We start from the raw sequence: 9,064 nt of genomic DNA on the forward strand, positions 1-9,064 counted from the left end.
CTTTTTGAAATAAGATAGGAATATAAATGAATGAGTGAATGAATGAAAGGAAAGACTTGAATTCCTGCCCTCAAGGACCTCAGCCTGGGGAAGAGAAAGTCTGATAACATGGGAATTCCAGGCTCTCCAAAGCTGTGAGAGGAGCACTGTAAGTGAGGGTGGCAGAAAAGGAAAGGTGTGTGTGGAGGAGTGTGTTCATCACACTCAGTTCCTAGCACTGCCACCTCTCCTTTTATTTGCTGATTCATTTATTTTCTCCTTTAATTCTTCATCACCAAGGAGGCAATAATTTTACTAGGTTAATGTGTATTCTTTGATTTTTATGAGTTCTTGAGAAGCAGTGTTGCTTCTTTGACTACACTTTTACATAATCAATATTGTACTAGTGACTGACTCTTTTTTGCTTTCTTAATTCAGTTCTAGGTCATGAGATTATTGAGTATAAATCAACCCTCATTATTCAGAGATTCTTTATTTTCAAATTCATCTACTCACTAAAATTTATTTGTCGCCTCTGAATTAATAGTCAAGGAGCTTTGATGGATATTCATGGACCTGATACTCGGAGCAATGACAAATTTGGGAAATGATGTTCTCAGCTGAGAAGGACCAAATTGACACTCTGCATTCTTATTCCAGTCCTTGTACTATTAACAAGTGACCATTTTGCAGCTGTTTAAAATAACCCCCAAGCTTAGTGCTGGAGTGTTAGATGAGCTTCCTTCAGGCATGAGTTATAGTGTTGTTGTCAATAAGTTCAATGTTAATCAATCAACAATTCAGATTAAATAAGGTGTCTTTAAATGGGAAAACACATAAATTAAGGTTATGTATTGATATTTGACAAAAATGTTGTGACCAGAAACCTGTAGGAACCTAACCCTTTATTTACCATAGGAGCAATGGTCAGTCTTCCCTAATTCCACAACTTTATGGGAGAGAATGATTAATAAGAATAATTTCTGCTTCGTGGCTTTTCACTGCTGCATAGTATTTCATGCCATATTTTATTTATTCATTTCTCTAGGGATGGGAGTGGCCTCCAATCAGGACTATGACAAGGATCTTCATGCAACTTCTGTTGGAGATCAGTGTGAGAATTTCTCTCCAGGCATTCTGAGAATGGACTTCTGGGTCCTAGGGTTACTGCATTTGACACTGCTGGATTACTCTAAAAAAGTGCTGTCCCCCCTGGCACTCCTACCAGCATCACATGAGGGTCCTATATCACCTCAGCCCAGCCATGACCTGCTGTCATCCAATTTGTAGTCTTATGGGGATAAAGTCTTAGCTCATAGTAGTTTTTATTTTATATTTCTAATTAAATTAGTTACAGTATTTCTTCATTTGCTTATTATTTGAGTTTCCCCTTTGGTGAGTTGCCTATTTATATGTTTTGCCTATTTATCCATTAGGTTTTTTTAATTGATTTTCAAAAGTTCCTTGTATATTTTACGAATCTGAACCTTATCAAGTTTAGACATTTTGAATATATTCTCCTGATTTGTTACTGTGTTCATGAATTTTTCAGTAAGTGGAAATTTTAACATTAGCATAGTCAAGAAATGAAACATTGGGTAGATGGATGATGCGGTGTCTAGTTATGAGGAAGGAGAATTTTAGGAGTGAGTTTTCATATGAAAGGCTATGTCATTGAAAGAAAGAGTAAAGGCGATTCAAATTCTTTTGGGGGGTGGAGGGAAATAAAATATTAATGGTATGATAGCTATTTTATCTTTAAGGCTGTATGTCAAAGAGTCTTTAGACTGAGTCCATCCCCAAGAGGCAAGGACTGCTCTTTGTTCTCAGAGATGGCCAAACAGGATAATTCAGGAATGCTGCATGAAACTGTGACCTTGATTGGGCAGCTAGAGTCAACAAGTTGCTGTCAACTCTGAGAGTCTATGAATGACATGGAGATTGTTCTTAAAAAAGCAATTCATTATTTCAGCACTAATGCTCACCAGTTAAGCTGGTCTTTCCAGTATCTGTCAAAAGTTAGTAACATTTTCTCACTGTACTTCATCCCCATCCCTTACCTACACAGGCGCTACTCATTAATCATATGGACATGGCATTAGGCAAGCTTTCTGTGACTTATTTCTCTCTCTCTCTTTTTTTTTAACTCAAAATTTAATGTAGACTTCTAGATATCTCCCTTCATTACAGGTCTGAGTCTGAAGAGAAGTAAAAGGAAGAGAGATGGTAAAGGGTTGAATATACCTCAGTGCAATTATGAAATGGGCAAAAGCATAGCTTATGTCTTTTATTCTTCATTGAATTCATTCACTCACTAATTATACATTGGTGAGTGCTTCATTCACATCAGGCACTGGGCTCAGCATTGGAGGTACAAGGGTGAGCAAAACACCCAGACTGTCCTACCTTCATGGAGCAGACTCTACAGGGGCAATTATCTACTTTATACCAAATCTATAAAATACTCATATTTCTACCTATGTGCTCCCTTTAAAACCAATTAAATGAATAATAAAAATGCAAATTAGAATTAAATAAAAATACCGCTTTCATCTGTCATGAACATTTCATCTGTTGGTGAGCATCCAGAGGTTGACAGACACTATGTTGTTGGTGAGACCGTGGAACAAAGGCATTCACCCATCGTTGGTGTGCATGCAGACTAGTAAAGTTACCATGGAAGGGAATTTGGCAATGTTCAACAAAATTACATGCATTTAACCCTTTGATCTAGCAAATTCAATCCTGGCAAAATATCCCTAAGATAGGTTGGCAAAAATACAGTAAGATTTATTTATAAAACAATTTATTACAGTACTTTTTGCAATACCCAAAGACTGGAAAAACAACACAAGTGTCCACCACTAGGAGACTAGTTGAAGAAATCATGGCCTAGTCAAGTCCATGCAACGGAGAACCATGCATTATAAAAAGGAATGAGGGCCACCACCGTTACATCCTACTATAGAGAGATCTCTAGGATATACTATTAAGTGAAGTGAAGAAAGCAAAATGAATAGTGTGGACAGCATGATACCTTATAATTTAAAACAAGGGAGATTGTATATATATACCTACTATAGTAAAATCTCAATATAACAGACTAATTCGGACTTGGGGGTGTCTGTTAAAGCCAAAAGTCTGCTATATAATAAAGTAGGTTTTTTGAATGGGCATGTTAAAAAATTAACAAATTAGTATATCTGTTTTTACTTATGTAGACACGTTTATCTACACTAATAAAAGAGAAGCATGCAAATTAACCATCACTCTGCTATACCAAGCCATGCCCACCAGCCAAACAGAGTGAGTATGCAAATTAACCCATGAAAGATGGCAGGTAAATTTGCATATGCAGGTGGGGTGGGCAGCGCCATGGCCCACCCCTGGGGATCAGGGTCCATCGGGGGCTGGAAGAGGCTAGGTGGGCAGTACCATTTGCTGCTGGCAAGGTACCAGTCCATCGGGGCCATGGGAGGAGGGGTCCTGGTCCATCACAGGACCCGGGAGGGGCAGCAGCCTGCCTAGCCATGCCTGGGAACATCGCAGCATGGGGTTGCTGAGACCCAGACAGGGCCCCTGGCCAGAGATTCACAGCTTTGTGGAGACCAACTCTACCAGGCAGCCCAGTGGCCATGTGGCTGGGCCACAGGGTGCCTGTTCAAGATGTGACACAGAGAAGAGGTGCAAGAGGAAATCCAGAGAATGGGATGGGAAGACTCACTTCCTCTGGGCTTTGTCCTTCTTTGTCTTGGTTCTTTTCTTTCAGGCCTGAAGCCCAAGCACTGCAGGAGAGAGAACAGATGAAGGCCAAATGTGGAAGAAGAGCCACTAGGCCTGACTTCAGGGCTGCCTGAGGGGTGGCTGCAGGGCGAGTGCCACAGCTTTGGCAGAGCAACTGGCCAGGTGGCGGGCATTCCAAGGGGCACTGAGCAGCACCTCGCCATCCCTCTATGAGGACACCCCACACAGGTGCTGCATTCGCCAGCAGGCTCTGGTGGACATCTGCAAAAGCTACTGTAACCTCTAACATTCTGAGCAAAGAACTGACCCTGTGCCCCTCTGAGTACCAGGTTTGTTAGGAGTGTGCTGTCACCAATGCCACAGATCAAAGGCAAAAACCTAGCGAGGCAGGATGCACCAGAGGGGACTGGGGCTGGAGCAGGGGACCAGCGGGCAGGGATCTGCCTCGCCTGCAGCGAGGTTCTGCAGTGGCCCCAAACATGGGTGGGCCCGGCCAGGAATCAAGGGGCATGGAAGGACACCCGAGCGGAGGGGCACGGACCCACAGCCCTGAGGCGGGGGTTAAGGGGCAGTTCCACCTCAGTGGAGGGGTGCCGCACTGCAGGGTACCAGACTATGTGATTCAGAGAAGCTCCCGGTGCTAACCAGCCTCGCCCAGGCAGCCTTCATATTTCAGAGGCAGTGACTCCTGCTCCTGCCTTAACCCAAAAGCAAACCAGCACCGCCCTTCCCCATGGCAGAGCATGCCTAGGCGGTGAGTGTGAAGCCATCCACCTGCTCCGGAGAAGGGAGCAGGGGCAGTAAAGAATAGGGGCAGGGGGCTGGGAAGAGGAAAGAATGTGGAGGGTCTGCAATGAAGAGGTGCTTTAGAAAGAGGCTCAGAAGCCTGACAGAAGGTTTGTTCTGTCTGCCCGTCAGTTGCTCCTTAGGAAGGGCAAAGCGTATGGCTCTGAGGGTTCCCTGTGCACTGAGTCAAGTTCCACAGCCAACTGGAATTGGCCTCAGTGTCCTGGTCTGTAAAATGGATTAAGCGTGTCCCAGTGCCTTCATTGAGCTTTGATGGCCAATTAAGATACTATATAAGGAAAATGAGGGAAGAAGTGAGAAAGAAAAGGAAAGGCGAACAACACAGAAGAAAGTCTTTTTTACAGGAAGGAACCTGTAAACCCATTGTCACTTAAACAGGGAATATAGTCAATGTGTTGTAATGATGGTATGATGCCAGGTGGGTACTGGAAATATCGGGGAACACTTTGTAAAGTATATGATTGTCTAACCACTATTCTGTAACTAATATAAAACCTGAAACCAATACAAAATAATACTGAATGTAAAGAAATGAAAATTGGAGTGAAATTTTTATAAATTTCAAAGTTTAAATAAAAGCTGTAAAGGAAGGAAGAGGGAAAATAAAAATAGTGTTTTTCATTTTACCACTTTATTGTCTTTTCAGTACATGAAAAAGACAGTTGTCTTTATATGGTGCTTTTATACTTTTCTAAGTCATTATCTCATTTTAATTTCAGGGCAACTTAAAGACAAGATAATTATTCCCTCCACTATTTAAAGAAAGGAAATATTGATGTCTGGTCCCAATGATTCAATTGTCAAACCCTTATTGTAAAGCAGGCTTAGTAAAATTTTCTGTGAAGGGTCATATCTATTCTAATAAAAGCCTTGGGGGTGATCAGGCCATTAGGGGAGGGTAGTTGGGGGCAATCAGGCTGGCAGAGGAGCAGTTAGGTGTCAATCAGGCTGGCAAGGAACAGGATCAGGCCTAAACCTGCAGCTGGACATTCCCTGAGGGGTCCCAGTTTGGAGAGGGTGCAGGCTGGGCTAAGGGACACCCTCCCCAGTGTACGAATTTCATGCACTGGGCCTCTGGTGTAATTATAATTAAGCATATTGAAAGTTTAATTTCACAGAATAGTTACCTATATGTATTACTGTAATTTTAAATTTATGCATGCATTCACCCTGCAAGTAAATAAATGCACATGGCTGGGGCATGGTTTAGCATATTTTTTAAAAACTCACCCCAGGACAACTGTGTTTACTGGTGGCAACTCTGGGATAGTTGTAGATATGTAATATTTATTTATGTCAGCAAAATTATTGCACTGTTTTTTTCAACATATGGTCCATTCACTAAAATTGTTAAAATAACAGTGAATTAATAACAAAAAAATAACCCACTAATTTAATTTTAAGCAAATCTTGTTAAAAGCATTTTAAAATTAACAGGATGCTTTCATATATGACATATGGGTCAGAAATTTTGTTTGTTAAATCTGAAGTCCATTAACTCAAGGTTCAAAATATCAGGAGTTTACTATATTTAAAAATTTTAATGGACCAGGCTGGTGTGGCTCAATGGTTGAGCCTTGATCTATGAACCAGGAAGTCATGATTTGATTCATGGTCAGGACATATACCTAGGTTGTGGGCTTGATCCCCAGTAGGGGACATGCAGGAGACAGCATATTGAAGATTCTCTCTCATGATTGATGTTTCCATTGCTCTTTACCTCTCACTTCCTCTCTGAAATCAATACAAACTTTTAAAAAATTTTTAATGGAAGGATAGGTCAAAACTAATAAAATTGTCACCTATGTGGGAGGGAGGGAACAGGTGATGAAGAGGACAATATAAGATAGATTATCTGAATGGACTTTATCATACAGATTTGACTTTGGTGCCATCTGAATGTCTTATAAGACAAAATATAATAAAACTAGAGGCCCAGTGCATGAAATTCATGCACGGGAGTGTGTGTTCCTCAGCCCAGCCTGCACCCATTCCAATCTGGGACCCCCCCTCCCCCCAGGGGATGTCCAACTGCAGGTTTAGGCCCTATCCTGCTCCCTTGCCAGCCTGATTGACACATAATGGCTCTTCTGCCAGCTTGATTGACACATAATGGCTCTTCTGCCAGCCTGATTGCCCCCAACTACTTTCCCCTGCTGGCCCACAATTGATCACCTACAATTGCCCTCCCTTGCAGGCCATCTTGTGGCGGCCATTTTGTGTTTACATGGGGGCAGGATCTTTGACCACATGGGGACAGCCATCTTGTGTGTTGGAATAATGGTCAATTTGCATATTACTCATTTATTAGATAGTATAGAGGCCTGGTGCATGTGTGTGGGGGGGATGGTTTGCCCTGAAGGGTGTCCAAGATCAGGGTGGGAGTTCCCTTGGGGAATGGGGTGGCTGGGGTGAGGGGCCTATAGTGGTTTGCAGGCTGGCCACGCCCCCTGGAGACCCAAGCGAAGGCCCTGATATCTGAGATTTATTTGTCTTCTATAATTGAAACTTTGTAGCCTTGAGTGGAGTCCAGGGCAGGCCAGGGCTGTGGAAAGTGTGGTTTCCTTCATCACTTGGGGCAACTCAAGCCTCCAGCTCTCTCCAGCTCCGTGGCTGCCACCATTTTTGTTGGGATTTATATATCTTCTATAATTAAAACTTTGTAGCCTTGAGTGGAGGCCAGGGCTGGCCAGAGTGGACAAGGAGCTTGTCTTCCTCCATTGTTGGGGAAACCCAAGCTTCCTGCTCACTCCGTGGCCACAGCCATCTTGGTTGGGTTAATTTGCAAACTTTCTTCTGATTGGCTAGTAGATGTGGCTGGTGGGCATAGTGGAGGTACAGTTAATTTGCATGTTTCTCTTTTATTAGTGTAGATTAATAAAAAGAAAATTACAGCATGGAAGTAGAACTGCTGCCAGTGCTTTCACCGATTCCAGAGCCAGGGTAGTGGCTGTTATTATCTGTTGCCTGAGGAGTGGGCCTGGGAAGGAAGCAATCCCTGAGGTTGGTTGCTTGGGAGCGTCTTTGCCTCCCCGCAGTCCCCCTTCAGGAATGACCATGGATAAAAGTAAGCTGATACAGAAAGCCAAGCTCATAAGCATGCTGAGTGCTGTGATGGTCTTTTTGCAGCCCTGAAGGCAATCACAGTCACGGAACAGGGACACAAGCTCTCCAATGAAAGGAGAAATTTGCTTGTCACTGCTGTGTCATCTCCAGCACTGAGCAGAAAACAGAGAGGAATGAGAAGCAATAGCATATGAGCAAAGAGTATGGTGAAAAAATCAAGCCAAAACTGCAGGAGATCTGAAACAATGTTTTCAAGCTGTCAGACAAATATCTTATTTTTAATGCTCCACAACCAGAAAGTAAGGTGTTCTACTTGAAAATGAAAGTCAATCCTTTTAGATATCTTTCTGAGGTGGCACCTATAGAGATAATAAGCAATCCATTTGAAGTTAGTAACAAAGAAATACAGCTCACATATCCAGTTCCACTTGGTCCCGCACCGAATTTCTCAGTCTTTTACTATGAGATTCTACAGTCTCCTGAAAAGGCTTGCAGTCTGGCAAAAGTGGTGTATGATTAAGCAATTGCTGAACTGGATACACTGAATGAAGAGTCGTACAAACACAGTGCCCTGATCATGCAGTTGCTTAGGAACAATCTCACTCTTTGGCCATCAAAACTCAGGGGTTGAAGGAAACTCTGGGGAGGGAGAGAACTAATGTCTTTGGTACTTTATGACCTGTTCAGTGTTATTCTATTCCTGCCACATATATACCTCTGTGCAGTTAAAAAAAAAAAAAAAAAGAGTTGTGGGTTGACTTTTTTTTTAATATATTTTATCTATTTTGTACAGAGAGGAAGGGAGAGAGATAGAGAGTCAGAAACATCGTTGAGAGAGAGTCATCGATCAGCTGCCTCTTGCACACCCACTACTAGGGATATGTCCGCAACCAAGGTACATGCCCTTGACTGGAATCGAACCCGGGACCTTTCAGTCCCCAAGCCTACGCTCCATCCATTGAGCCAAACTGGTCCCGGCGTGCGTTGACTTTTCATTGTTTCACAGCTCCAGCTTAGAAAAAATGTTCCAGGAAGTAAACAGCTGGTATTTGTATCTCTAACTCTGATTGGCAACATCAATCAATTCCAAGGTTTCTAAAGTTTTGTTTTTTAATATTCACAGGATCACTGTGTGTTGAATTTTTTTCAAAAACCCAAACACTGTGATTATGGGGTTTGTAACTAAGCAGAACTCTTACTGGTAGAAAAAATAACCGAGATTATCTGTAACTTTTGGGGGAAGTTTAATCTGATATCAAAGCGGTCACTGAAATACAGCTCCATTGTAAAGTACAGAAAATTATAGAGGTTATATTGTGATACTGGGACTTGGAGTGAGACACCTACCATTTCACATTTGAGGTTTATGGCAACTCACAGTAATTCTGCCTATTGTTCAGAGCTTACAGATACTTGACCAGTATGGTGAGAAAATCAAGCCAAAACTGTGGGACATCTGAAATAATGT

The 9,064-nt window shown here is 42.3% G+C and overlaps 1 pseudogene across 1 annotated transcript; it reads left to right on the forward strand.

Annotated features, from left to right (window-relative positions):
* The first annotated feature begins 1,029 nt into the window (after window positions 1–1,029).
* Window positions 1,030–8,255, forward strand: LOC311619679 (14-3-3 protein beta/alpha-like; annotated as a pseudogene). The gene is made up of 2 exons: window positions 1,030–1,093; window positions 7,660–8,255. The product of its transcript is annotated as a 14-3-3 protein beta/alpha-like (transcript).
* Window positions 8,256–9,064: the final 809 nt, after the last annotated feature.

Source organism: Pipistrellus hanaki (assembly GCF_964339955.1).
Source record: "Pipistrellus hanaki genome assembly, chromosome: 3".
NCBI classification, from domain to species: domain Eukaryota; kingdom Metazoa; phylum Chordata; class Mammalia; order Chiroptera; family Vespertilionidae; genus Pipistrellus; species Pipistrellus hanaki.